At 37.4% G+C, this 27,054-nt stretch overlaps 1 protein-coding gene and 1 non-coding gene across 7 annotated transcripts in view; both read right to left on the bottom strand.

The window, feature by feature from the left end:
* DIS3L2 (DIS3 like 3'-5' exoribonuclease 2) overlaps positions 1–27,054 on the bottom strand; it is a 389,397-nt gene that overhangs the window by 356,448 nt on the left and 5,895 nt on the right. The window lies entirely within an intron of this gene.
* LOC137765515 (small nucleolar RNA SNORA62/SNORA6 family) lies at positions 13,922–14,055 on the bottom strand. Its single transcript, XR_011074170.1, has one exon. It is a non-coding gene; the product is annotated as a small nucleolar RNA SNORA62/SNORA6 family (small nucleolar RNA).

A 27,054-nucleotide genomic window follows, 5' to 3' on the forward strand; every position in this document is an offset into this window, starting at 1 on the left:
TAGCTGCCTTCTAAGAGGGCCTAGAATCAATGATATCCCAGTAGCAATGAGCATATCAAGGGCCCAGGTCTCAGTGTCTAAATACCATTCACAGTTAGAAGGAACCAAGGCTCCTTAGAAAAACAGCCAATTCTGAGACTGCAGAAGGGAAAGTACGATGTGAGCCTAGAAAAGGAGTTGGCAAACTACAGCCCAGAAGTCAAATCTAATCAGCCACCTGTCTCTGTAAATAAAGTTTTATTGGAACACAGCCATGCTCATTCGTTTATAAATTGTCTATGGCTGCTTTCCTGCTGTAAGGGTGGAGCTAAGTAGTTTCAACAGAGACCATACAGCCCACTAAGCCAAAAATATTTACTATCTGGCCACTTACAGAAAAAGTTTACCAAGCCCTGGCCTAGAATATCTTGTTGTTCCAGAAAGTAAGGAAACACTCAAAAAATGATGGGGACATGTCAAAAGTTCACAGGAGCCCATTAAAAAGTCTCCTACTCAACATCACTAATCATTAGAGAAATGCAAATCAAAACTATAATGAGGTATCACCTCACACCAGTCAGAATGGCCATCATCAAAAAATCTACAAACAATAAATGCTGGAGAGGGTGTGGAGAAAAGGAAACCCTCTTGCACTGTTGGTGGGAACGTAAACTGATACAGCCACTATGGAGAACAGTATGGAGGTTCCTTAACAAACTAAAAATAGATTTACCATATGATCCAGCAATCCCACTACTGGGCATATACCCTGAGAAAACTATAATTCAAAAAGACACATGCGGGCTTCCCTGGTGGCGCAGTGGTTGAGAATCTGCCTGCCAATGCAGGGGACACGGGTTCGAGCCCTGGTCTGGGAAGATCCCACATGCCGCGGAGCAACTGGGCCCGTGAGCCACAACTACTGAGCCTGAGCATCTGGAGCCTCTGCTCCGCAACAAGAGAGGCCGCGATAGTGAGAGGCCCGCGCACCGCGATGAAGAGTGGCCCCCACTCGCCGCAACTGGAGAAAGCCGTCACACAGAAACGAAGACCCAACACAGCCAAAACTAAAAATAATAAATAAATAATAAATAAAAAAAAAAAAAAAAAAAAAGACACATGCGCCCCAATGTTCATTGCAGCACTATTTACAATAGCCAGGACACGGAACCAACCTAAGTGTCCACTGACAGATGAATGGATAAAGAAGATGTGGCACATATATACAATGGAATATTACTCAGCCATAAAAAGAAACGAAATTGAGTTATTTGTAGTGAGGTGGATGGACCTAGCGTCTGTCATACAGAGTGAAGTAAGTTAGAAAGAGAAAAACAGATACCGTATGCTAACACATATATATGCAATCTAAAAAAAAAGAAAAAATATGGTTCTGAAAAACCTAGGGGCAGGACAGGAATAAAGACGCAGACATAAAGAATGGATTTGAGGACACGGGGAAGGGGAAGGGTAAGCTGGGACGAAGTGAGAGGGTGGCACGGACATATATACACTATCAAATGTAAAAGAGCTAGCTAGTGGGAAGCAGCCACATAGCACAGGGAGATCAGCTCGGTGCTTTGTGACCACCTAGAGGGGCGGGATAGGGAGGGTGGGAGGGAGATGCAAGAGGGAGGAGATATGGGGATATATGTATATGTACAGTTGATTCACTTTGTTGTAGAGCAGAAACTAACACACCATTGTAAAGCAACTATACTCCAATAAAGATGTTAAAAAAAAATAGTCTCGTACTGGCCAAAATTATGACAATTTAAGTATCAAAAATTTTAAATGATAACATTATCTATAACCCATTAAATAAAAAAAGAATCCATGAGTTCATACTGATAAAGACAAATAAATAAATAAAATGGGGGAAGCTCTCCTTACATCAGAATCCCAAATAATAAATGCAGAAAAAAATGATGGCATTGGAAAATTACCATTGGTAATAATCATCATAATAATTAATTCATATTCGTCAATGGATGTTAAAAACTAGTGGGTGAAAGTTTCAGGAATAATAGAATATTAAATAGTCTGAAAATACTCTCAAAGATACTTATTAAAAACAAAGAGGAAAAGCATATATTGATGGTGGAGAAATCTGGCAGACCACCTTAACCAAATGATCGAAGTAAACACCTATAATGGGACAAATCAATATCATATGGCTCCTGATATGATAACGTTAAGAAAAACATGTCACTTGTGAAACATCAATTAAACCCAAACTGAGGGACCTACTGCAAAATAACTGGCCTATAATCTTCAAATATGTTAAATTATAAAAGGAAAAATTTCCAGGTTAAAGGAAACTAAAGACACATGACAATTCTATGCAACTTGTGATCCAGGATTTTCTTTTCATATAAACAACATGACTGGGAAACTTGAAGATGTGTGAATAAGATCTATAGATTAGCTAACGCCATTATATCAATGTTAATTTCCTGATTTTGATCCTTGCACAATGGTTAAAAAAGAGAATGGCTTCATTTTGAGTGTCTGCAACTTACTCTCAAACAGCTCAAAAAAAGGAGGGCAAGAGAGGAGGGCTGTTAATGTGGTAAAATGTTGATTCTGGGGAATCTGGCAAAGAGTATAGAGTAATTTTCTGTACTATTCTTGCATCTTTCTGTTGGTCTGGAACTACACATTTTCAAAAAGAATCCAAGTTTTTAATTATAAAATCGTACGTTTATTGAGTTATATGTTTCTCATGCTAAAGAACATTGCCAACAGCTAACAATATATCAATTAAAAAACACTCCCTAACATCATACAAATGATATACTGAATAAAAGAAGTTCAAATAATCAGTTATAGGTTATGTGGTCTACAAGATCATTCCATCCAGTTTCATATGGGCCAAGAGATTTATTAGCTGCAAGCTCAAATAAAGTGATCTCAAATGAGAGTTATGTCAATAAAAACACTGCCTCTCAACAGGTCAGAAGTGATTTTACTCACTTACATTTTACAAAATATTTTGAGGCTTTAAAAGATTAAATGTCCTGAAAGGGACAACAACCCAGCACTTTTTGCAAACACAGCTGTTGGTTAAAGCTCTTGAGAAAAGAAAAGCTCTGGCATGAGAATCAGTTGTACGAAGAGATAATGGTTATAAAATACTAAGAAACTTTTAGAATCTTTTTGTATTAACCTCCTTAATAGCTGACTTGTTTATAAACATGTACTTCATTACTATATCCTAGGACCTCTTCAGGCCCTGGGCACAGAGCAATAAACACAACATGACTGACTGACAAGGTCTCTCCTCTCATGGTACTTACAATCTAGGGGGCAGAGATGACAATAGACAAGTAAACAGACAACAAGGCAGTGAAACAGAGAGATGAGATAGTGACAAATGGGATGGGGAAACAGGACACTACTTTAGCTTTGGTGATTAGGAAAAGCCTCTATTGAAGAGATAATTCGGAGCTAAAATCTGAATGACAAAAAGTCCATGTGAAGGTCTCAGGGTATGGCCTTCTTGGCAGAGAGAATGACAAGTGCAAAGACAACAAAGCAGAAACAATCTCAGAATGTTCAGAGAACTTTTAAAAAGGGACCTCATTAATACTCTCAATATAGTAGATGATACCAAAGAATTGTCAATTTTGTATCCAGTATGATAATGGCATTGTGACTCGGTATGACAATCTCCATACCGCATATGTATACATATGTATATGTACAACAAATGACATCAGGGATTCCTTTAAAATATTTCCGCAAAGGAAAGAGAAATAAAAAAGGGATGAATGAGGCAAATGTGCAAAAACTCTTGAATTTGGTAAATGAAGGTTGATGAACTACTCTTTCTAGTTTTTGTATGTTTGAAATTTTTCATAATTTTAGAAATTCCACATAACAGAAACTTCATGCAAAAAATGGCAATACCTCATATCTTCTTTCTCTTATTTTAATACTCCAGTTCAGCTCTCACCTCTTCATTCTGTCTCCTCATTACCTCATTTGAAGAGATATAAAGGAAAGCTTTCAGGACAGGTCCACACTAGATGGGCCCTACACTCTATGGCTGTGTCCAGTTTCTATGGCAAACAGAACCAATCTACCTAAGGCAGGGCTGGAACCCAGAGAGAATTAAAATGAGAGAATATAAAATAAACAGCCACATACTGATAAACAAGTCATTCTGTCTGAGAAAAACAGGAATCGCCTGGACTAAGGACAATCCTCCCAGAGATTAAAAAACACAATAGGCCTCTTCCCCCTTCATTCCTTGGAGAATGCTCTGGCAAAGATCTCCGATTGTGAAATCCCACTGTCAGTTTTCAGTCTTGATCTCACTTGACCTTGCTATAGCACTTGACACACAGTTGAACATTCCGCCTCCTCTTGAGACTCTCTGCTTCCTTGGCAGACATGACAGTAGTGCTAAAGATGCCCGTACTCCTTCCTTTTAAGGACAAGGGTCACATCCACAGCCCCTTGTGAGATGGCACGCAACTTTTGTCCCAGGCAACTAGTTCTGAAAGAACCAGGAGTGGGTCCCTAACCTAACAATCTATGATCTATAGAATGATATGTCAGAAACTTTGATTTCTGGTAACAGAGTGGAGTCAATATCCTGAAAAACCTTCTGATACCAAATTACTACAACTGCTGAACAAAATATTACCAACTTGAGAGCACTGTTGAGCTCTCAAGAGAGAAAAGAAAATCCCCAGGAGCTAAGAATCAAGTGAGAGCTAGGAACCAGAATACGTAGAAGCTGAGGCTACAGAGACCCTGGGAGCACATCCTGGTTTCAGTACCAAGAGGCTTGTAGTTTAAAGCTGCAGGGGGAATAGGAGATAAAGCCTTCACCATATGAAATGTAGACGAGTGGAGATTAGCCCCACTGCAAAAAATCAAGACCCCTGAGGTCTTCAACAACTCAGTGAAAAGGTAGGCTGGAAAAAATACACCTACTGATAAAGAAAAACAATCAAGAAATGTATCTGTTTTGACCTGGGCTCCAACTGGGGGCAAAGGAGAGTTTCCCCCAGAAGATTCATAATGACAGTCCTGCACTCACGCAGTGCAGTCACACTAACCCCAAGCACAGACACTAACTTAAAGTGTCCCAGGGTGCTGGTTGTAGTGTCCTAGGGTGCTGGTTGAACCAAAAAAATCCTCTTCAGAATATTCCTATGGTCAAAAGCCTGATAAATGCTTACAAAACACATGAGGAAGAGAGCCATCATAACTGGAAATCAGAAAAAAATAGCAAAATGTGGTGCAAAGTAATTTGGGGTCATAAAAATGACAAGTACATAATTTATTTTTTATAAATTTATTTTATTTATTTTTATTTTTATTTTTTGGCTGCGTTGGGTCTTCGTTGCGGTGCGTGGGCTTCTTATCGCAGTGGCTTCTCTTATTGCGGAGCACGGCGCGCGGGCTTCAGTAGTCGTGGCGCATGGGCTTGGTTGCTCCGCGGCATGTGGGATCTGCCCGGGCCAGGGCTCGAACCCGTGTCCCCTGCATTGGCAAGCGGATTCTTAACCACTGCACCACCAGGGAAGCCCAGAAGTAAAAAGTAAACTAATGTTGGTGGGTAACTTTATAGGTAAATGAAAGACGCTTTTTCCTCTTGAGTTTTTAAAACTATGTTAGATGGTTAAAAGCAAAAGTATATTGTCTGATGTGGTTCTCAATGTATGTAAAGGAGATATTTAAGACAACTAATTAGAAAGCAGGGAGGATAAAGGGGCCTAAATGGTGGTAAGGTTCCTACATTTCTCCTGAAGTAGTAAGATATCAACACTAACAGACTATGACACAGTACAGATGTCAATTCTACCCAAACTGATTTTTAAATTCAACATAATTCCTATCAGAATCCCATGATTTCTCATAGATATAGACAAGCGCATCTTAAAATTTATACGGAAATGTAAAGGAACTAGAACAACCAAAATAATGAGGAAAAAAAAGAATAAAGTGGAGGAATACACTGCCCAATTTTAAGCTCTAAAGCTACAGAAATCAAGACCATGTGATAAGGGACACATAGACCAATGGAACAACACAGAGAACCCAGAAATAGACCCATTCAAATATGCCCAACTGATTTATGACAGAGGTGCAAAATCAAGTCAAGGGAGGAAAGACAGCCTTTTCAACAAATGACTGGAGTAACTGGACATCAGCAGACAAAAAAATAAACCTTGACCTAAACCTCACATCTTGTAAAAACATTAACTCCAAATTAACTCTTAGACTCTATGACACCAAAAGCGTCATCCATAAAGAAAAAAATTAATAAACTGTTACTCTTTTTTCATTTCAATAAAGTATGTGAAATGATCATTTCCAAAAGAAAAATGAAATTCTGAATTTAAGAAACTGAAATAATGAAACTCACTGAAATGTTATCACCTTTACCCTTCTGCCACAATCAATCAGACCCATTATTTTCACTCTATACTCTCAAATATGTGACAGTCTCTCTGTCATGTTCTAGTACTCTGACAATGTCTGAGCTGAGGTCAAATTTGGGAGTCACCAGAGAGCAAACCGTAATTGAAGTCGTAAACACAGAGGAGATCGTCCTAGGGTGACAGTATGGAATAAAAAGAGAAGTAGCCCAGGATTGAGACTTGAGGAGCCTCAGAGTTCAATAGCCAGGGAGAAGAAAACCAAAACTGCAAAGACAGAAAGGAATGGTCTCCTCAGAAGGATACAGAAAACTTGGGAGAGCGTGATGTCAAGGAAATCAAGGTTTCAAGAAGGTGGTGGGCAATAAAGTCGTACGCTGCTAAGAGAGGTGAAATAAAGAATTAAGTGTTCATTTGACTTGGCAGTATGGATGTCACAGGGAGCTTGGTGACAGCTGTTTTAGTGAAGCAACAGGAATAACAACCAAAGAGAAATAAGGTGAGGCACTAATGGGCAGGGAGGATGTGGAACTAATGAGTTCAGATGACTCTTCTGTGAGGTTTGGCTGTGAGGAGGGAGAGGTGAAATCAAAAGACAGAGTTTCCATTTGCTGTTGCTATTATTGCCATTAAAGAGGAAACTTAAATGTGTTAAAATACTGAAAGGAAAGAAGAGTTGAAAAGGTAGGGCCAAGATAAATGACAGCTCCAGTGAGGAGAGGAGGGGGGACAGGGATAGGTACATTTTGACTAGTACTCCCCCAGCATGTCCCGTGTTTCTCAAGTTCACACATTCACTCACCTTCCGCTCCAACCTCACTCTTAAAATTGTACCCATTGAAGGACAGCTCAAATTCCACTTCCTCTCTCCTCTACAAACCTCACCTAATTTCTCTAGCTCTTGGGATCACTTCTCTGCAATCCCAGGGTGTGCTATGTTTTCCACGTTTATTTGGCCACAAAATCCTTTACAGCAGGTTCCACATAATACACACTGGGAAAGGGACATTTACTTCCTGTCCAGCTGTCCAGCTCATGCCCTACCCCCTCAGTCAGCCTTTCCTAACCATACCAGAACAAAGTAATACCTCCCCTGTAAAGTCCTGAACAATTACATCGTTCAGCATGCTAAGTATTTAAGATCCTAGAATGTAAGCGCCAAGAGCGTGGGGCATTGTCTGTCTGGTTTACCACTGTATCCCAGTGCCTAGTAGGGCTGACACATAGAGGGCACCCAGGAAATGTTCACTGAATGAAGTAATTAAAAGAGATGCCCTTAGCCAATATCTTATAATAAATATAAATGAAGAATAACTTTTAAAAAACTGTGAATCACTATGTTGTGCAACTGAACCTTATAGAATACTGTATATCAACTATACCTAAAAAAAAAATGCCGTGTCACTCCTCGACAACCATGAATTATTGAAGAGCAGGAACTATGTCTTATGCCTATTTCTACACAGTGCCCTACAAAGCAGACCCTGAATAAATGTTCTTGATAACATGATAATAATTTATGATGGCCTAATGTCACAGTGGGAATTAAAAAGACAGAGTTTGGCAATAAACGTTGACACTGATGAAAAAGAATGAAAAGCCTATGTAGTGTTTCTCAAATCAACTTTTAAAAGGTAATGATAATAATAATCTTCAAAATACTAAAACATTTCCCCATATTCCAGAATTTAAGAAAACCCTTGAAGACAACTGAACTGTCTTTCCCCTGCTTATGAAATTCTTTCTAAATTCATTTAATACTCTAGACTCTTGATGTCTACTATAAGATTTATCTGAATTCTGGAGTTTAATATTTTCACATCTTGATAATACACAGGAGTACATCAGTAAAGGCAGGAAGTACATTAAGGATATTGCTAGGGTGGATCTAGGTATCATCTCCCTTCCTAATAAAGAAAGAATCATCTTAATGTCATTGAAGTACCAGAGTTCTGATCATAAATAACACAACAATAAATGTTAAGATTTGCTTTAAGGCAGCAGCGTACAAAACCAAAATTGAAAAAGATCATCCAGGGTCTTCTCAAATATAAGCTTTGCTACCAAATAAGGCCCCAAAATGTTATGAGGTGGAAGCTGCCTCATCTTTCAGCAAATAGCTTCATTTCTCATGTTTACTTTGTACAGAATTATATTATAAATTCAATCATGTTTCTCTTCCATATTTTATTATGATTAAAGTCATTTACAGAATTTCTAAATTGGAACAAATAAGATTACTTCTTATGCTTTAAAGACTTTCATACCAATTGGCACTTTCAAACCCCTGAAATGTATTGTATCTTCTCTTTTGGGGATAAACGTACAGACTTTGGAGACAAATTCTAGACAAAGTAGCAAAAGGCTCAGGTCAAACACAAGTACCGTTAGAAATAAGAAGAAATCTTTCCTCATCCTGTGGGGGAAGGAACAGATAGAGAAACTTCTGGAATCTAAAAGAATAGGGACTAAATAAAAAGTTCATTTTTTTTAAACAGAAATCAGAATCTAAAGAAGCACAAGAAGGTACCCATTGGTATCAGAATGCATGCTCAGTTCTAAATAGCAAAAGAAAGTGTCTCATAAACAAAAGGTTTTATTTTCATAATGTGAGTGGTCACACTGGAATATGAATATCTCTGCCATCAGTAAACTTGGGCAATAATAGGATAAAAGAATATTCTCTCTCCTGAAGAAATTCAGGGCAGTATTTCAGCAGCACTGAAAAAGCTGCTCAGAAGGTACTGGAAATTGTGACATGTCTTTCATTAACTCCTAGTCCGTGCTATCAAATAAAAGTCTAAGGCCTTATCACTTTTCCTCATTACTTTTGGGGAGACTTCTTTTATCTTTTTATTTTGGAAGATTAGAAACAATCACAAAGTAGAAAGAATGATGTAATGAATGTATGCTCATCACTCGAATTCGATAATTACCAATTAATACCCAATGTTATTTCACCTACTCCTACACACACACAGCACTTCACCTTCCACACATACACATACACATACTAAACTATACTGAAGCATGTGAGAAGACTTTTAATTTCCCTTTTAAAAACTCTTAAATTACAAGTCATAAATGGTAAAATATTTTACTCAGTGAAAACTACTATTATCACTTAAGGCCTTTACTTCCATAAAGCATAAATTTTATGGAGCAAGGCTGTCATACAGATTTAGTCCAAATTTCATGCCGTGATACAGAAGCAACGATTTAATAATAGAGCTGAAAACTAACTCACCCACCAGCTATATGCATAATTTGAATGGCAATCAAAGCCTTAATCTAGCCACATACACTAATCTCAAAATTAGTAAGACAAAGGAAAAAAGTTGCAAAGCTTATCCACGTGGCCAATTTTACCATGGCAATTTGGAAAAATATGTGACTTTCACAATCTATAATCAACTGGACAAAATGACTAAAATTTACAAAAATTGAAAGCAGTTTTCCCTAAGTTACTTCAAATGTCAGTTTCCGTGAAAACTATTTTTTTTCCTACTTTAAACAAAAGACTAATATCAACCTGGTTTCTGTTAGTTTTTGGTTTTTTGGCTTTTTTAAAAATTATTTATTTATTTACTTAATTAATTTTTGGCTGTGTTGGGTCTTCGTTTCTGTGCGAGGGCTCTCTCTAGTTGCGGCAAGCGGGGGCCGCTCTTCATCGCGGTGCGCGGGCCTCTCACTATCGCGGCCTCTCTTGTTGCGGAGCCACAGGCTCCAGACGCGCAGGCTCAGTAGTTGTGGCTCACGGGCCCAGCTGCTCCGCGGCATGTGGATCTTCCCAGACCAGGGCTCGAACCCGTGTCCCCTGCATTGGCAGGCAGATTCTCAACCACTGCGCCACCAGGGAAGCCCGTTTTTGGTTTTTTTTTTAAATGTCACTTATATCTTACTTTTTTCTTGGGAAGGTGTTGCTACAACAATGCCTACTCTCAGGGTTGCAGCTACAAACATCTGGAATTTACTACCTACAGACTCAGCCCCAAGCAAGATAGGGCCTCGCTAAGGATCATGTTCCTGCCTACAACACAAGGTCCCCATGGCATCTTGCAGGACACTCCAGAGGAAGACATGCAAAGTCACAAGCAGTTGTACTGTTCCCTCAAAGTCACAGAGAAGAATTCTAGCATTATTCAAGGCACCTGGAGGAATGCCAGACACAAAATTCTAAACAGCAAAATGACTAAGACTAAATTCAGACCACAGATAGAAAGATGAGGAAACTTTAATGACCCCCTAAGCCAATCTGCGGATTTGGGATCTGGTCTGTCAGCTAAGCACCCTGTACAGGGAGACCTGAGAGAGGCCCTGCAAAGACAAACTGATGCTAGTCCTCCTTTCTATAGTGAAATTATGTTCCATGTTCACACCATTCAACATGAGTGAGCTTGAAAGATAATGACTCTAGGGTTTGCAGCCTTTTCAAAATTCTGTATTTCCCAGATAAAAACCTCTACCACCCATAAGGGCATCACCATGGATTTAATAATTAATAACTTCAGGTAGATAGTAGAGAAATAGGACAATCCAAGAAAAACAAATAACCAAAATAAATCCAAAAATATTGAAATGCAACTAAGACAGACCTGTGGCACTTCTTTCCTTGCTGCTTCAAAAAGAGAACTCAAAACAGCAGCACTGGAATCCTTACTTCTCGGGAGACAAAACAAACTTGAAGTCTACTGGTCCCAGGGAAATAAGCTGGGCCTCCACTTCCACTCCAGAGCTCCAGTTTCCCAGTGTTGACACAAGTCTTCCAAGTGGAGGAGGAAAGCATGGGACATCAGCTCCACAGCAAAGTTAAGAACCTTGGGATTACTTTAAAATTGCAGGCTGTAAGAGTTCAACTTGTCATTTATGGGAAGCTACATCACTAAGACCTTGCTACTTCCAGATGCACATAAAATATAAAACCTATATTCATACAGGGCCTTTGTGCACGTTTCATAATCCAGACGTGAGGAAATCCAAAGTTATGATTCCCACAGCAACTGTAATCTTGGCAAACCTACACACATGTATTTTGTGTTACTTCACATGGTTGTGACCTTAAAAGAAACTTGAAAAGAATAAAGCACATTTTAATCTCTGCAACGAATTACAAAGAAAAACTCCCAGACAGATCAGAGATCATAAAATTGCCTTCCTTCAGGGATAGTGGAGCTCTTTTTTTTGAAACAATTAACAAAGACTAGACCAAGCACTGAAGAATATGCTGGAACAATTCTTACCTGGCCTGAGGACAAGGGCCAGAAAACTTAACAGGGTTTCCTCTAAACTCTCACTTCTAATTTGCTAAGACAACCAGCTGTTTGATGTTTAAAAGTTCATTTCAAATATTTAATACTTTCAAAAAGTACCTTAAATGCTAGTCAGATGCAGAATAGGCTCAATTTTAGTTCCCACTTGAAGCAACAGACGAAACATTTGAAGCTATTACTAAATAGATCATCTACTGTAAAACAAGTCAAATAATATGTGCTTATGTCAGTTAATATAGAAAATGGTTTCCCCGGTTCTTAATTTAAGGTTAAAATGCCAGTTTCTGGAGGGCCAAGTGCTACTACAATAGGCTAAAAGGTTAATGGAAGACAGCAGAGCTCAGTGGTTAAGAGGCTTCTGAAGCCAAAATGCCCAGGTTTGAATCCTGTTCTACCACTTAAAAGTTGTGGCTTTGGGCAAGTTATTTAACGTCTCTGTGCCTCAGTTTCACCATCTAAAAGAGGCAATACTAAAACCTACCATGTAGAGCTGTCTTGAGTACTACATGAGGTAATACATGCAGAGTTCTCAAAGCAGTACCTGGCAGATAGTAAGCACTCGATAAGCATTCGCTATTATTAATGTAAGGTTACTTATTTACCTTGGCAGCAATCTTTATTTATTTGATAAACCAGTACCCACACAAAAAGATTTAAAAAGCTAAAAATAATTTTAATACCATAATGGAACTTTAACCAGTCTCTTTAGCACAACAATAATAAATGACCTTCCCTCCTCTTGCCTCCTTCCTCTACCCCTCTTGTAACTAAAGAAAAAGTCCAAACTCCTTAGCCAAACATTCAAGTTGCTGCATAATCTGTTGGCCCATACTGGCTCACCATCTTGCATAGTCCTCTAAGAACCTTCTGCTTCAACCAGTTTTCTCACAATCCTCTAAATACACCTTGTACTCGTTCAACAAGCATCTGAGAATCTACGGTGCCAAGCAGCGTGCTAACACTACATGCAAAAATTAATACACAGTCTCTGCCCTTAAAGAGATCACAGAATATATAGTAGAAAAAGAGATATGCAAAAAATAGTTTCAACAGAATATAACTACAGTCACAAAAGAGCAAAGGTAAGGTAGCTGCACGGAGAGGAGTTGATAAATTCTGTTGGTGAAGAAGTCCCCTCAGGGAGGGCTTCACAGAAAAAGGCTGTGAGAAATGCTCAAGGGTAAAGAGGAATGCACCAGGCAGAGAAGAGGTCAGAGGGCACACTCTGGAGAGCAAATGGTGAAAAATAGGGGTGAAGAAATTCTGGGGAATGACTTGCAGCTGGACTGCTGGGGAGCAGACCAAAGCTAGAAGCTAGAAAACAAGGATAGGCAAGCGGACTCTTGTACCCAGATCAGAAGCTCTAGGTAAGGCTTCACCCTGGGACCACCAAAAAGTTCTGAACAGGGGCCTAACATGATCAGATTTACAATTTAGTGTCACCACTGCAGCTGTAGTTCACGGGCTGACTTAGAAGGAGACACTGGAGACTGAGAAATCTGTTAAGACAGCTGGAAGGGTCCAGGCAGCGGTAGAGATGGAAAAAAAGGAAACAGATTCAAAATGTAAATTAAGAACAGAATTAGTAGGGGGCATAAGTAGAGGGGAAAATCTAAGAAGACTCAGAGATTTCTAGCTTGAGTAACTGAATAAATGGATGAATGGTGACAACACTTAGGCAGCAAAAAGAATATAGGACCACAAATGCAGAGCCTGAATCTTTATCCTAAGGATAATGAAAAGCAGGGCAGAGACACAACCTAAGAAGAGGTAAAAACCTACACAGACCTTTAACCAGAGAAGAAACTGGAAAATGCTGCCAAAGATCCACAAGCTCTCCCCAAAATGCACGGGGCTCAGATCGTTTTAAAGACAGGTAAATTCAATGTTATTTAAACTGCTGGGGGGAAGGGAGGGGTTTTTAAAAAAAACTTTCTGATTCATGCTAAGGCTAAATAATAACCCTGATACCAAATCTGACAAAGACAGAACACATACACACACACACACTCTTTCACACACAGAATTACAGAAGAAGTTTTGTTATGAACATAAATGCAAAACCCAAAATAAAACAAAAAATAAAAAATTTATCCAACATTAAATTTTTAAAATTATATTCCATGAATGCATGGTATAGAATGTTTACTCGAACATTATGAAATCTGTTAACATATTCACTATATAGTAAATTAACACAATGGAACCAAACTGTCATCAGGCTAGAAGCCAAAAGGCATGGATCAAGTCCAACACCTATTTCATCTTCTTTCTACTTGCAGCAAGGATTACTATCAAACTCCACTCACTGGGGCAGACACCCTTGCCACTCATGCAGCACACAACCTACACCTGTGAGCTCATCGGCCAGCCAGTGGCCTCGACTCCAAGCTCTAACAATGTGCACCCAACTCCTATTCATAATTAAGACTTCTTAGTAAAGTAGGACTAAAAAGAAATTTTTCTAACGTGATAAGATATATTTCTCAAGGAAACAACACCTCTTATGTAGTATTCAGGCCAAGAATAATACACAACTTGAATCTAATCATAAGGAAACATCAGACAAACCAAATGAGGAACATCCTGTTAAAAAAAAAACAAAACTGTCTTCTTCAAAAAATACCAATATCATATAGACAAAAAAGGCTAAAGAGCTGTTCCAGATTAAAGGAGATAAAAGAAACATGACAACTAAATACCATGTGGGATCCTACACCAGATCCTGTCCTAGAGGGGGAAAGATGCTAAAAGAGACATTACTGGATCAACTGACAACTTGTAATAGATGGCAGATATGATCAAAGTTGTATAAATGTTAAATTAACTAAGTTGATAACTTTTCTTTAGGTGTGTAAAAATATCCTTATTCTTGAAAAATACTCACTGAAGAATTTAGGGGTAAACATGTATGCAATTTACTCTCAAGAAGCTCAAGAAAACTGTTATTTTATATTTGTGTGTGTGTGTGTGTGTGTGTGTAGAGGATGAGAGGGAGGGAGGGTGAGTAATCACAAAAAATAAAGGAAATGGGACAAAATACTAGCAACAGGTGAATCTAAGCAAAGGGTATATGCACTCTTGGGCATTTATGCCAGAGAAATGAAAACTTACATTCACACAAAAACTTCCACATGAATGTTTATAGCAACTTTATTCGTAATAGCCAAAAACAACCCAGGTGTCCTTCAACAGATGAATGGTTAACCAAGCTATGGTACATCCATGCCATGGTACTACTCAGCAGTAACAAGGAACAAACTATTGATACATGCAACAACCTGGAGAAATCACAAGGGAACTATGTCGAGTGAAAAAAGTCAGTCTCAAAGGTATGTACTACATACCTCGTTCCATATATAAAGCATTCCTGAGATGACAAATTAGACAGAAAGAGTTTAGAGGTTGCCAGCGGTTAGGGAGGCAGAGAGTGAGGGAGATGGCTATAGCTGTGAAAGTGTAGCACGAGAGGTCCTTGTGAAGGAAATATTCTGTATCTTGACTGTGGTGGTCAATCTACAGATGTAACAGAATGAAATACACACACATACACAGAATACAAGTAAAACTGGTAAAATCCGAATAAGATGGGTAAATTGCATTGATATCAATTTCCTAGTTGTGATATTATACTATAGCTCTACAAGAGGAAACCAGATGAAATGTACACAGGATCTCTCTGTATTATTTCTTACAACTGCATGTGATTCTACCAAGTAAAGTTTAAAAAGGAAAAAAGTTAAAAGATAGCCACAGAAAATAACTTATGGATAATGATAAAGCACTAGAGGCAGTCCCAGAGCAGGAAAAGGCTGCCAGCTATAACAGCTAAATTATTTACCATTCATTCAATATTGTTCTAAAGCAGCTAGTTGTTGCTATATAACAAAAAAAGGTAATATAAATATTAGAAAAGAGACAAAATGATCAATTATAAATGAAATTACTGTCTACCTAGAAAATCCAATACAATCAAGTCATAAAGCATTACAATGAGTTCAGTAGTGTCCAAATACAACGCAGATGGTTGTATCTAGAACCACCTTACGATGGTTCAACTTAGGATTTTTCAACTTTACGATGGTGTGAAAGCGATACACATTCAGTAGAAACTGTACTTCAATTTTTGAATTTTGATCTTTTGTCAAGCTAGCAATATGTGGTAGATACTGTCTGGTGATGCTGAATAGTGGCAGTGAGCCACAGTTCCCAGTCACCCACACCCTTACAAGCATGAACAACTGATACACTTACAACCATTCTAGACCCAGACAACCCTTCTGTTCTTCACTTTCAGTACAGTATTCAATAAATTACATGAGCTATTCAACATTTTATTATAGAATAGACCTTGTGTTAGATGATTTTGCCCCACTGCGGGCTAATGTCTAAGTGTTCTGAACACATTTAAGGTAGGCGAGGCTATGCTATGATGTTCAGTAGGTTAGGTGTATTAAACACATTTTCAACTTAGCTGAGAAGTTTACTGAGAAGTCGCCCCATCAAGGAAGATCTGTATATAAAGTTAATAGCCTTTTTATTATATTCCACTAATAATCAGTTAGAAAACTTTGTATTAAAAAAGAATTTTGTTCTATTTATATTTATTTTTAAGTTCTTTACATAAGTCATTTGCAATTACTTTTTAATATTTAAAACAATTTTCCCAGGAATATAGTGACTATATGTCTCTAATAAGTTTCTCCAAAACAACATATTCTCCAGTTCTCCCCCATTAAATACCATATTTAATCTTCTCTGATTTGCTGTTTCTCAGTATCTAGTCTACCCTTCACTTTAGAAGCCAAACCTGATTCAAAAATATTTTCCAATCCCCCAAGGCCTTAAATACTTTGAACAAGCCTAAGCCAGCTGTAAAGGATGAGGATCTAAGGTTTCTTCCAGCTCTGAATCTCCATCTTGTCAGGAGCTAGAATCCCTTTAATCAGCTCTAGGAGACTAAATGTGCATTCTTCTGCAGACCTCAGGAGCATCTCTCACCTTCATGAGGTTCCTCTTGGAACATTAATTCCAAGTTCGCAGTCAGTGAAGCTCATTCTAGAGCAAAACCACATTTACTCCATTCATTCTAGTCAGGGCCTCTCACATTAGCCCCCATTTCAAACTAGAGCTGCTTCTAAACCACTATCAGCCCAATCCACTTCCTCCATGTGGATCTGCTGTGCAGTGCATCCTACATAAAAGCCAAGACAGTTTCTCACTCCTTACGCAGAAATACTTCTGCTAAGTTCCAGGTCTCCCAGGATAACAAGAAATATCCTCAGTTAAGAAGCAAAGATACAAAAAAATAAATTATTTTCATAGTTCTTGAAGAGCATGGAACCTATTACACTAGAATAGGAAAGAATGGCATGCACTTTTAAGAAAAGGAAGAACTTCTTTTACCTATATTTTTAATATAAATTAAACTCTCTTGTTATCATTCCAGGGACAGTAGGGGATGAAATTCTCAAGTGAAATATGGCACTGGCCTTAAAAATGCCAACAGTCTAGCAATGAACCATCTCTTTAACTGTCTTTGCCTCTCAAAGTATAACAAATGAAACCTCTATTTAGACACACCGCATTCAAAACAACAATTCTCTTTAGAAAGTAGGACTACTAAGGATTCTCACTTTAAGGCATACATTTTAGTAACTATCTATCTATCTATCTATCTATTTATTTATTTATTTATTTATGGCTGTGTTGGGTCTTCGCTTCTGTGCGAGGGTCCTCTCCAGCCGCGGCAAGTGGGGGCCACTCCTCATCGCGGTGCGCGGGCCCCTCACCATCGCGGCCTCTCTTGTTGGAGAGCACAGGCTCCAGACGCGCAGGCTAAGCAGTTGTGGCTCACGGGCCTACCTGCTCCGCGGCATGTGGGATCCTCCCAGACCAGGGCTCGAACCCGTGTCCCCTGCATTGGCAGGCAGACTCTCAGCCACTGCGCCACCAGGGAAGCCCACGTTTTATTTTTTGTTTCTTACAAGAGTATAAATTACGTTTCTCAAACAACATTATATATACATATATATGTACACATATATTTTAACTCTATTCACTAGTAATAAAAAGCATCTATTTAGACTTATCAATTAAAAATAATTATGCTTTTTCATAAATCAAGTTGGTTCAATAGTTTAAGAGGTTTTCAATATTTACAGATAATATAACTGTCTAGAAAATCTCAAAGGTTATACTCACAAATTATTAAGAGTAATAATTTCATCAAGAATGTCAGAAAGGGCAGATTCAACATCAACAAATAAATTATCAATAACATTCCTATATGCCCACAATAATTAATTTGAAAACATGAGAGGAAAAATATCAATTCTTAGTAATAACCAAAATGACAAAATGTCTGGGAACAAAATTAATAACACTGATATAAGACCTAATTTAAATTCAAACATCATTATTTTTAAAATTATAAAAGACCTAAACAAATAAACAAACCCTGCTCTTGACAAGAAAGACTCAATATTATAAAGCTGTTGGCTGCAAATTAGTCAAAAAATTCAATGTAACCACAATTAAATTCCAATCACAATTTTTTATAGAAACTAAGAAGCTCATCTTAAAAATCAAATGGAAAAAAAAAATGGGCAAAGGCTGTGAATAGACATTTTTCCAAAGAAGATATATTAATGGCCAAGAGGTTCATGAAAAGATGCCCAACATCATTAGCCACCAAGGAAATGCATATCAAAACCACGAAGGGACTTCCCTGGTGGTCCAGTGGTTAAGACTCCAAGCTCCCACTGCAGGGGGCCCGGGTTACATCCCTGGTCAGGGAACTAGATCCCGCATGCCACAACTAAAAGATCCCACACGCGGCAAAGAAGATCCCGTGCGCCATGACTAAGACCACGCACAGCCAAATAAAAAAATAAATATTAAAAGAAAAAAAAAAAAAACACACAATGAGGTTCCATTTACACTCAAAAGAATGTCTACACCAAAACAAAACCCAGAAAATAACAAGTATCGGCAAGGATGTAGAGAAACTGGAACCCTCATACGTAGCTGGTAGAAATGTAAAATGGTTCAACCACTGTGGAAAAGAGCCTGGCAATTCCTCAAAAAGTTAAACATAGAATTACCACGTGACCCAGCAATTCCCCTTCTGGGTATATACCCAAAAGAGTTGAAAATAGTTACTCAAATAAATAAATGTACACACATGTTCAAAGCAGCACTATTCATAACAGCCAAAAGGTGGAAACAACTCAAATGTCCATCAACAGATTAATGGATAAACAAATAGTGCCATATACATACAATAGAATATTATTCAGCCACAAAAAGGATTAATACATGCTACAATATGGATGAACCTCAAAAACATTATGCTAAGTGAAAGAAGCCAGACAGACACAAGGTCATGTATGATTCCATGTACTATATATGTAATATCCAGAGTAGGTCAAATCCATAGGAACAGAACACAGATTGGTGACTCCCAGAAAACAGGGAAAGGGAAGAATAGGAAGCAACTACTTAATGGGTACAGGGTTTTCTTTTGGGGTGATGAAAATGTTTTGGAACTAGACAGAGGTGATGGTTGTACAATACTGTGAATGCATGAAATGCCACTGTATCCCTTTAAAATGGTTAATTTTACGTTATGTGAATTTCACACCAATAAAAAATAATTTCAAAAATCAAATGGAAGAAAAAAATGTACACAATGGATGAAAAATATTTGCAAAGGAAGAGTAACAAGAAAAGATCTACTCTCAGATTTGAAGACATACTATGAAGTAATGGTAATTAAAAGAGTATGATATTATTATAGTTGAAATAGGCAAAAACATCATTACAAGAAAACTGAGTCTAAAAATGGACCCTCAGGAAATTCTAAAAAAGGTATTTCAAATTAGTGGGGGAAAGACCACTCAAATGATAATAGGACAACTGGCTGTCTGCTTAGAGAAAAGCAAAGTTAGATCCTTAATACTATACATAAAAAACAGACGACAGTTGGCTTAAAGTGCTAAATGTTGGAAGTAAAATTATAAACATACTAAAAGAAAATATAGGAGAAAATTGCTCAAAATCTAGGGGTAAAGAAAGGCTTCTTAGTTAAGACATAAAACACAAAAACCATAAAGAGACTCAAATTTTAAAAATTAAAAGCTTCTGTAAACCAAAAGAAACCATAAAGACAAAGCAACAGACTGGAAGAAAATATTTGCAACATTTAAGACTTCAAAGATTTATATACAGAATATGTAAAGACCTATAAATCAATATGAAAGAAGCAACCCAACTAAAACAAAACAAAACAAACAACAACAAAAACAAAAAAACAGGCAAAAGATAAGAACAGTCACAAAAAGAAATATTCAAATTTAACTGGTCAGTGTTTGGCCCAGGCATGGGTATTCTTAAATCTCCTCAGGTGATTCTTCTGTGCAGTCAGGGTAAAGAACCACCAAGCCACCTAGTTGGAGAATGGGGCGTGTCCAGGCTGCCCAAGGTGAAGTATAAGGGGAAAGGCAGGAAAAATAAACCACCCCCCTTAAAGGGCTCCTGCCCACTCACAAAGGAAAGCCCTGAGAGTACATTAAACGTCTTAAAGGAGAATGGTTTATTTTTATCCAGTCAGAGAACGTTACCATTTTTTATTTCTACAAGGTAGAAACATATGAATCATATTCTTATAAGACTAATGAGGAAAATTATTAAGAAATAAATTTACACTAAGTGAAAGCAGCCCAGGATTAAATACTTGCAAAAATATGACCAAAGCAGACACACATGTTATAGGGAGAAGCAAATCACTGAAAAATATCTGCATTGTGATTTCATTTTATAAATTTCAAAAACATGCAAAATTAAACAACAGTTTAAGGATACAAACTATATGGTTCAAGTACGAAGAAAATACAAAACTCAGGTTACCTCTGAAATGGGAAGGAAGAGGTGGGATAAGGAACAGGAACATAGAGATCTTCAATTTTTTTCTTAAATTGGTGGTTAGGTACATGCGTATTCACTGTCCTAGTGTTCTGTATACCTTACACATATTTTGCATACATTACTTTGTAACTTCTCAGTATTTAATAGAAGACTACCATTTAAAAACAAACAAGACCATACAAAAATGCATGTAAATACATATATAGTCTTTTAATTCTAGATTCAGTATTTGCCACTGAAAATCTGCTTGGTTCTATAGTGTCTTAACTAGTCACCTGTCAGGAGTTAGCAAATCCTTGATTTTCATCTTTTCTTCTGAAGTTGCATTAACAAGGAATTTCATGGGGGTAGGGAGGGTTTACAGCAAAAGGCACGTGCTCTTTGATTAAACTCACTGAGAACCACTAGCAATCACCTCAGGGAGCTCCAGCAAAGAGGGCACTTGTCAGAACTAAAGAGTAAAAAGGTTTGCAGAAGATAATTAAAAGCATTACAAGAGGAATGATGTGATTTGAACAGTAAGATATTTTTCCATTAATTATTTTTTACCCAACTGAAAGTCAATGAAACCCTGGATGAAACCTCAGCTCTCAATTCCTCTGAGATACAAAGATCAGAGTGAGTCCAGTTGAGCACTTGAAGTGTCAGGGCCAATTCTGCATGTGGTGGGCAGCTGTGAGTTCAAGGACAGTGCCACATGTACTCCTCCCTACCAGCCAGAAGTAAAAAAGTTCCAGAGAAACAGGCCTGGGCTCTGCCCACAACACTATCATCTGAGCATTCCTTTCATTAGAACAATACAAGATTACACAATGACCCTTAAGTTGAAGCAGGATTCTGGATGCCTGAGAAAGTGGGATACTCTTAGGGTATGGTAAGCTGACTGCTGAGACAATCAATAAATGAATTAGCATAAAGTATGCTGACTTCTTTGGAAGGAATTTTATGAACACAAGATTTAAGACTTCTTATACAATAAACAATGCAATCACAAGTACTAATAAAGAAGAACTAAGGGTGCTATAGTAAGAAAAGCTATAAATGAATTATGTGCAAGACTGTACTAAGGAATGTAGGGAAATTTTAAAAGACTCCATCTCTGTGTCAGAGGCATGCAGCAGTTGAAAAGACAAGATATATTAAAAAAACTTGTGATAAAGCCAGACATCAAAAACACTCCACAATTCAGTCTAACCTAACCTTCCTAGTCATCTGCTTTCCATAGTCACACCCAATTCAGCTAAACACATGCCTCACTCGTCCAAACCTCACATACTGCAATACACTCTTCCCTCTGCAAATGCTTCGCCCTCCTTAGAGTATCATGCAAAATCTCACTTGTCCTTCAAGGCTCATCCCAAACGCTTCCTGCATCCTTGGAAGTCTTTTATAACCTATACACTCCCTTGTGATCTTTCATAATCCTTCTCTACTATGGTGCCATCCCTACTCTTACTTCTGTTTTAGTTAAACACTTGTCTTATCTCTCCTACTGAAGCAGGAGTAATGGAAAGAGCAGACATTGTGAAAAACCCAGATTTTAATCTGAACATTAACTGTCTGATTTTGAGCAAACCAAACTACCTAGCTTTCTTAAGCCTATATCCAAATATACAAAATAGGGAAATTATTATGTATCTTGCATTACTTCATTAATAAATAGGGTGTATGTGTGTACTGTGTGTGTGAGAGAAAGAGAGGGGCAGAGAGACAAAGAGAAAGAAAGAGAGAATGTAGAAATATATAGGAATAATAAAAAAGTACAGGAAAGTAGTAGTTATTAGAATTGTATGTTTAAAAAGTTAGAGGAAAAACTGAACAGGTTAAGAAACAGTGAAGATATAAAAAGGATCCAAATCAAATTTCTAGAAATAAAAATGATGATGCCTGAGATGAAAACTACACTGGATGGGATTAACAGCAGATCAGACACTGTTGAGGAAAAAATTAGTAAACTTGAAGATAAAGCAATAGGAATTATCCAAAATGAAAAACAGGAAAAAAAGACAGAAAAAAATGAACAGAGGGCCTCAGTGAGCTGTGGGACTTCAAGCAACCTAATATATGTATAACTGAAATCAGCAGGGCAGAGGACGGGGACTGAGAAAAGTAAAGAAAGAAAAAATATTTGAAGAAATAACAGCTGAAAATTTTCCAAATTTGATGAAAACTATAAAACCACAGTTTAAGAAGTTCAGCGTTTCACAAGAAACATAAAGCTATACCAAGGCAAATCATAATCAGTTTGGTTAAAACCAGTCTAAAAGGAAATGTTAAAAGCAGCAGAGGAAAAAAAAGACACATTAAGTACAAGAAACAGAAATAAAGAGGTCAGATTTCTTGTCACAAACAAGCAAGGTAGAAGACAGTGAATCAAAATCCTTGTAACACTGATTAAAAATAAAAAATGTTAATCTAGAATTCTTTATGCAGCAAATATATCTTTCAAACACAAAGGCAAAATACAAACTTTTTCAGACATGTGAAAACTGAAATAATCATCACTAGCAAACCTGCATGGCCAGAAACGCTAAAGTCCTCAAAGCAGAAAGAAAATGATAAAAGATGCAAACCTGGATCTACACAAAAGAATGAAGAGCACTAGAAAAAGTAACTTACGGGTAAATATAAAGATTTTATTCTTAAAATTTAAGTCTCCTTAAAAGACAACTGATTACTTATAAATAATAATAACAGTGTATACTGGAATTGATCATATATGTGGAAGTAAAAAAATGATGAGCACAAAGGCCAGGAGGGAAAATTAAAAGATACTGTTAAAAGGTTTTCAAAAACAAACAAAAAAAAACAAAACAAAAAAAAGGACTTCCCTGGTGGCACAGTGGTTAAGAATCTGCCTGCCAATGCAGGGGACACGAGTTCAATCCTTGGTCTGGGAAGATCCCACATGCCACGGAGCAACTAAGCCCATGCACCACAACTACTGAGCCTGCGCTCTACAGCCTGCGCACCACAACCACTGAAACCTGCGAGCCCTAGAGCCTGTGCTCAGCAACAAGAGAAGCCACAGCAATGAGAAGCCCGCGCACCACAACAAAGAGTAGCCCCCGCTCACCGCAACTAGGGAAAGCCCACATGCAGCAACGTAGACCCAACGCAGACAAAAAAAAAAAAAAAAGTTTTTATATGTGAAGTGGTATGATATCCTTGAAAGTAGACTGTGATAAGTTTAACATGTATATATAAACCCTAAAGTAACCACTAAATAAATAGTTATCATTAATAAGCCAACAAGGGAGATGGACAATTTTAGAAAAAACAAAATTAATCCGAAAGAAGTGAAACAAAGAATAGATGGGACAAAAAAGAAAAATAACAAGATGAAAGATTCAAACTTAACCATATCAATAATCACAATAAATGTAAATGGTCTAAGTACACCAATTAAAAGATTGTCAGGGGGGATTCCCTGGTGGTCCAGTGGTTAGGACTCCACGCTTCCACTGCAGGGGGCACAGGTTTGATCCCTGGTCGGGGAACTAAGATCCCACAAGCCACACGGCATGGCCAAAAAGAAAAAGATTGTCAGACTAGTTAAAAAGCAACACCCAACAATATGCTGCCTACAGAAACACTTCAAATACAAGACACAACTAAGTTAAAAGTAAACGTATGGAAAAGATATACCATGCTAACACTAACAAAACGAAAGCTGGAATGGCTTCATTAATATCAGACAATGCAGGTTTCAGAGCACAGAACATTACTGTGGCTAAAGATCATTTCATAACATTAAAGGGGTTAATTCATCAAGAGCAAATAACAATTCTAAATGTGTATGTACCTAATACATTTAAGGAAGAAATACCAACTCTATATCAACTATTCCGGAAAATTAAAGGAAAGGAAATACTTCCCAACTCATTGAAGGTTGCCAGCACTACTCTGATACCAAAAACAAAAACAAAAACAAAGATATTACAAGAAAAATCATCCCAAACCAGTATCTGTCATAACCACAGATGGAAAATTTTTAATAAATTTCAAGAAATAAACTCCAACAACATATAAAAATAATAACACATCAGGACCAAGTAGGGTTTACCTAGAGAATGCAAGGTTAGTTCTAATATTTGAAAGTCAATGTAATTGACTATATTAAACCATTTCCAGTAGACTCGGAAAAAGCATTTGACTAAATCCAACATTTGTTTCTGATTTAAAAAAAAAAAAAAAAAAAAAAACAAGCTCTCAGCAAACTAGGAATAGAAGGAAACTTCTTCACTGACAAAGAAAATATACCAAAAGCCTACAGCTATCATCACACTTAATGGTGAAAGACTAAATGCTTTCTTCCTAAGATCAGGAATAAGACAAATATGTCTACTTCCACCACTTATATTTAACATTGTACTGGGAACTGAAGCCAGTACAATAAGAAAAAATAAAAAGTTTAAGATTAAAAAGGAAGAAGTAGGGACTTCCCTGGTGGTGCAGGGGTTAAGAATCCGCCTGCCAATGCAGGGGACATGGGTTCGATCCCTGGTCCGGGAAGATCCCACACGCCGCAGAGCAACTAAGCCCGTGCACCACATCTACTGAGCCTGCGCTCTAGAGCCCTCCAGCCACAACTACTGAGCCCATGTGCCACAACTACTGAAGCCCACGCGCCTAGAGCCCATGCTCCGCAACAAGAGAAGCCACAGAACGAAGAGGAGCCCCCGCTCGCCGCAACTAGAGAAAGCCCGCGCACAGCAATGAAGACCCAACACAGCCAAAAATAAATAAATAAATAAATTTATTTATTTTAAAAATGGAAGAAGTAAAATTGTATTCACAGATGACATAATCTTTATGTAGCAAATCCAATGAAATCTATTTAAAAAGCTACTAGAAGAAATAAGCATAGCCAGGTTGACAGAGAAGAGCCAATGTACAAAAATCAATCATATTTCTATATACTAGCAACAGTCAAAAATATAAAATTTTAAAAACCATCATTCCAATAGCATCAAAAATACAAAATACATAGGGCTAACTGTGACAAAAGATGTACAAGGTATGCGCAGTGAACACTACAAAATATTGCTGAGAGAAAGGAAAGAAAACCTAAATAAATGTTCACGGGTTGGAAGATGTTAAGATGGCAATTCTCCCCAAATTATCTATAGGTTCAATACAATTTGAATCAAATTCTCAAGCAGACTTTTTTGAAAAGCTGACAAGCTGATTCTAAAATTAATACAGAAATGAAAAGGCCCTCAAAGAGCCAAAGTCTGGAAAAAGAACATCAAAGTTGAAGGATTTACACTATCTGACTTCAAGTCTTTTTATAAAACTATAGTAATCAAATCAGTGTAGTACTGGCATCAATATCTACAAATAGATCTACAAATAGATCTACAAATGAAACAGAGAGTCCAGAAATAGAACCAAAAATATGTATAGATTTTCAACCTAGGTATAACCTAGGCACAAGGGAATTAAGTGAAGGAATACAGTCTTTTCAACAAATGGTTCTAAAAAAACAGGATTCCGTTTATTTTTTTTTGAATTCCATATATTTAAAAAATGAACCTTGATCCATACCTTGCACTACATATAAAAATTTACTCAAAGTGGATCATAGATTTACAAGTAAAACTTCCAGAACATAGGAGAATATCATTGTGATATTAACTTAGGCAAAGATTTTTTTAGATAAAGCAAGAAAAGCACAATCCATAAAAGAAAAAATTGTAAGTTGGACTTCATCAAAATTAAGAACTGCTCTTCAAAAGTCACCATTAAGAGAATAAAAAGAGACTAGGAGAAAATACTTGCAAATCCTATGCCTGAAAAAGGATATATACATCCAGAATATACAAAGAACTTCTAAAATTCAGTGATAAGGAAACACACCCAATTAAAAATGGACAAAACATCTGAACAGACATTTCACCAAAGAAGTTACATGGATAGCAAACAAGTTCATGAAAACATGAACAGCATCACTTCCTTAGGGAAATACAATTTAAAATCAGGGGACTTCCCTGGCGGTCCAGTGGTTAAGACTCCACGCTTCTACTGCAGGGGGTGCAGGCTCGCTAAAATCCCTCATGCCTCATAGCACGGCCAAAAAAAATAAAATAAAATAAATGTTAAAAATAAAATAAAATAAAATCACAATGAGATACCAATATACATCTATAAGAAAGTCTAAAGTTAAAAAGACTGACCATACCAAGTGTTGACAAGGATGTGGAGGAACTGGACCTCTTATACATTGCTGGTGGAAATGCAAAATAGTACACCCACTTTCCAAAACTTTGGCAGTTGCTTTAAAAGTTAAGCATATACCTACCATATGATCTAACCATTCTACTTCTAGGTATTTAACCAAGAGAAATAACAGTATACATCCACACAAAGGCTCGTACACAAATTTTCATAGCAACTTCATTTGTTACCAACTAAAAATTGGAAACAACCAATACATCCATCAATAGGTGAATGTATTAATAAACTGCTGGTACATC

Source organism: Eschrichtius robustus, chromosome 5 (assembly GCF_028021215.1).
Source record: "Eschrichtius robustus isolate mEscRob2 chromosome 5, mEscRob2.pri, whole genome shotgun sequence".
NCBI classification, from domain to species: domain Eukaryota; kingdom Metazoa; phylum Chordata; class Mammalia; order Artiodactyla; family Eschrichtiidae; genus Eschrichtius; species Eschrichtius robustus.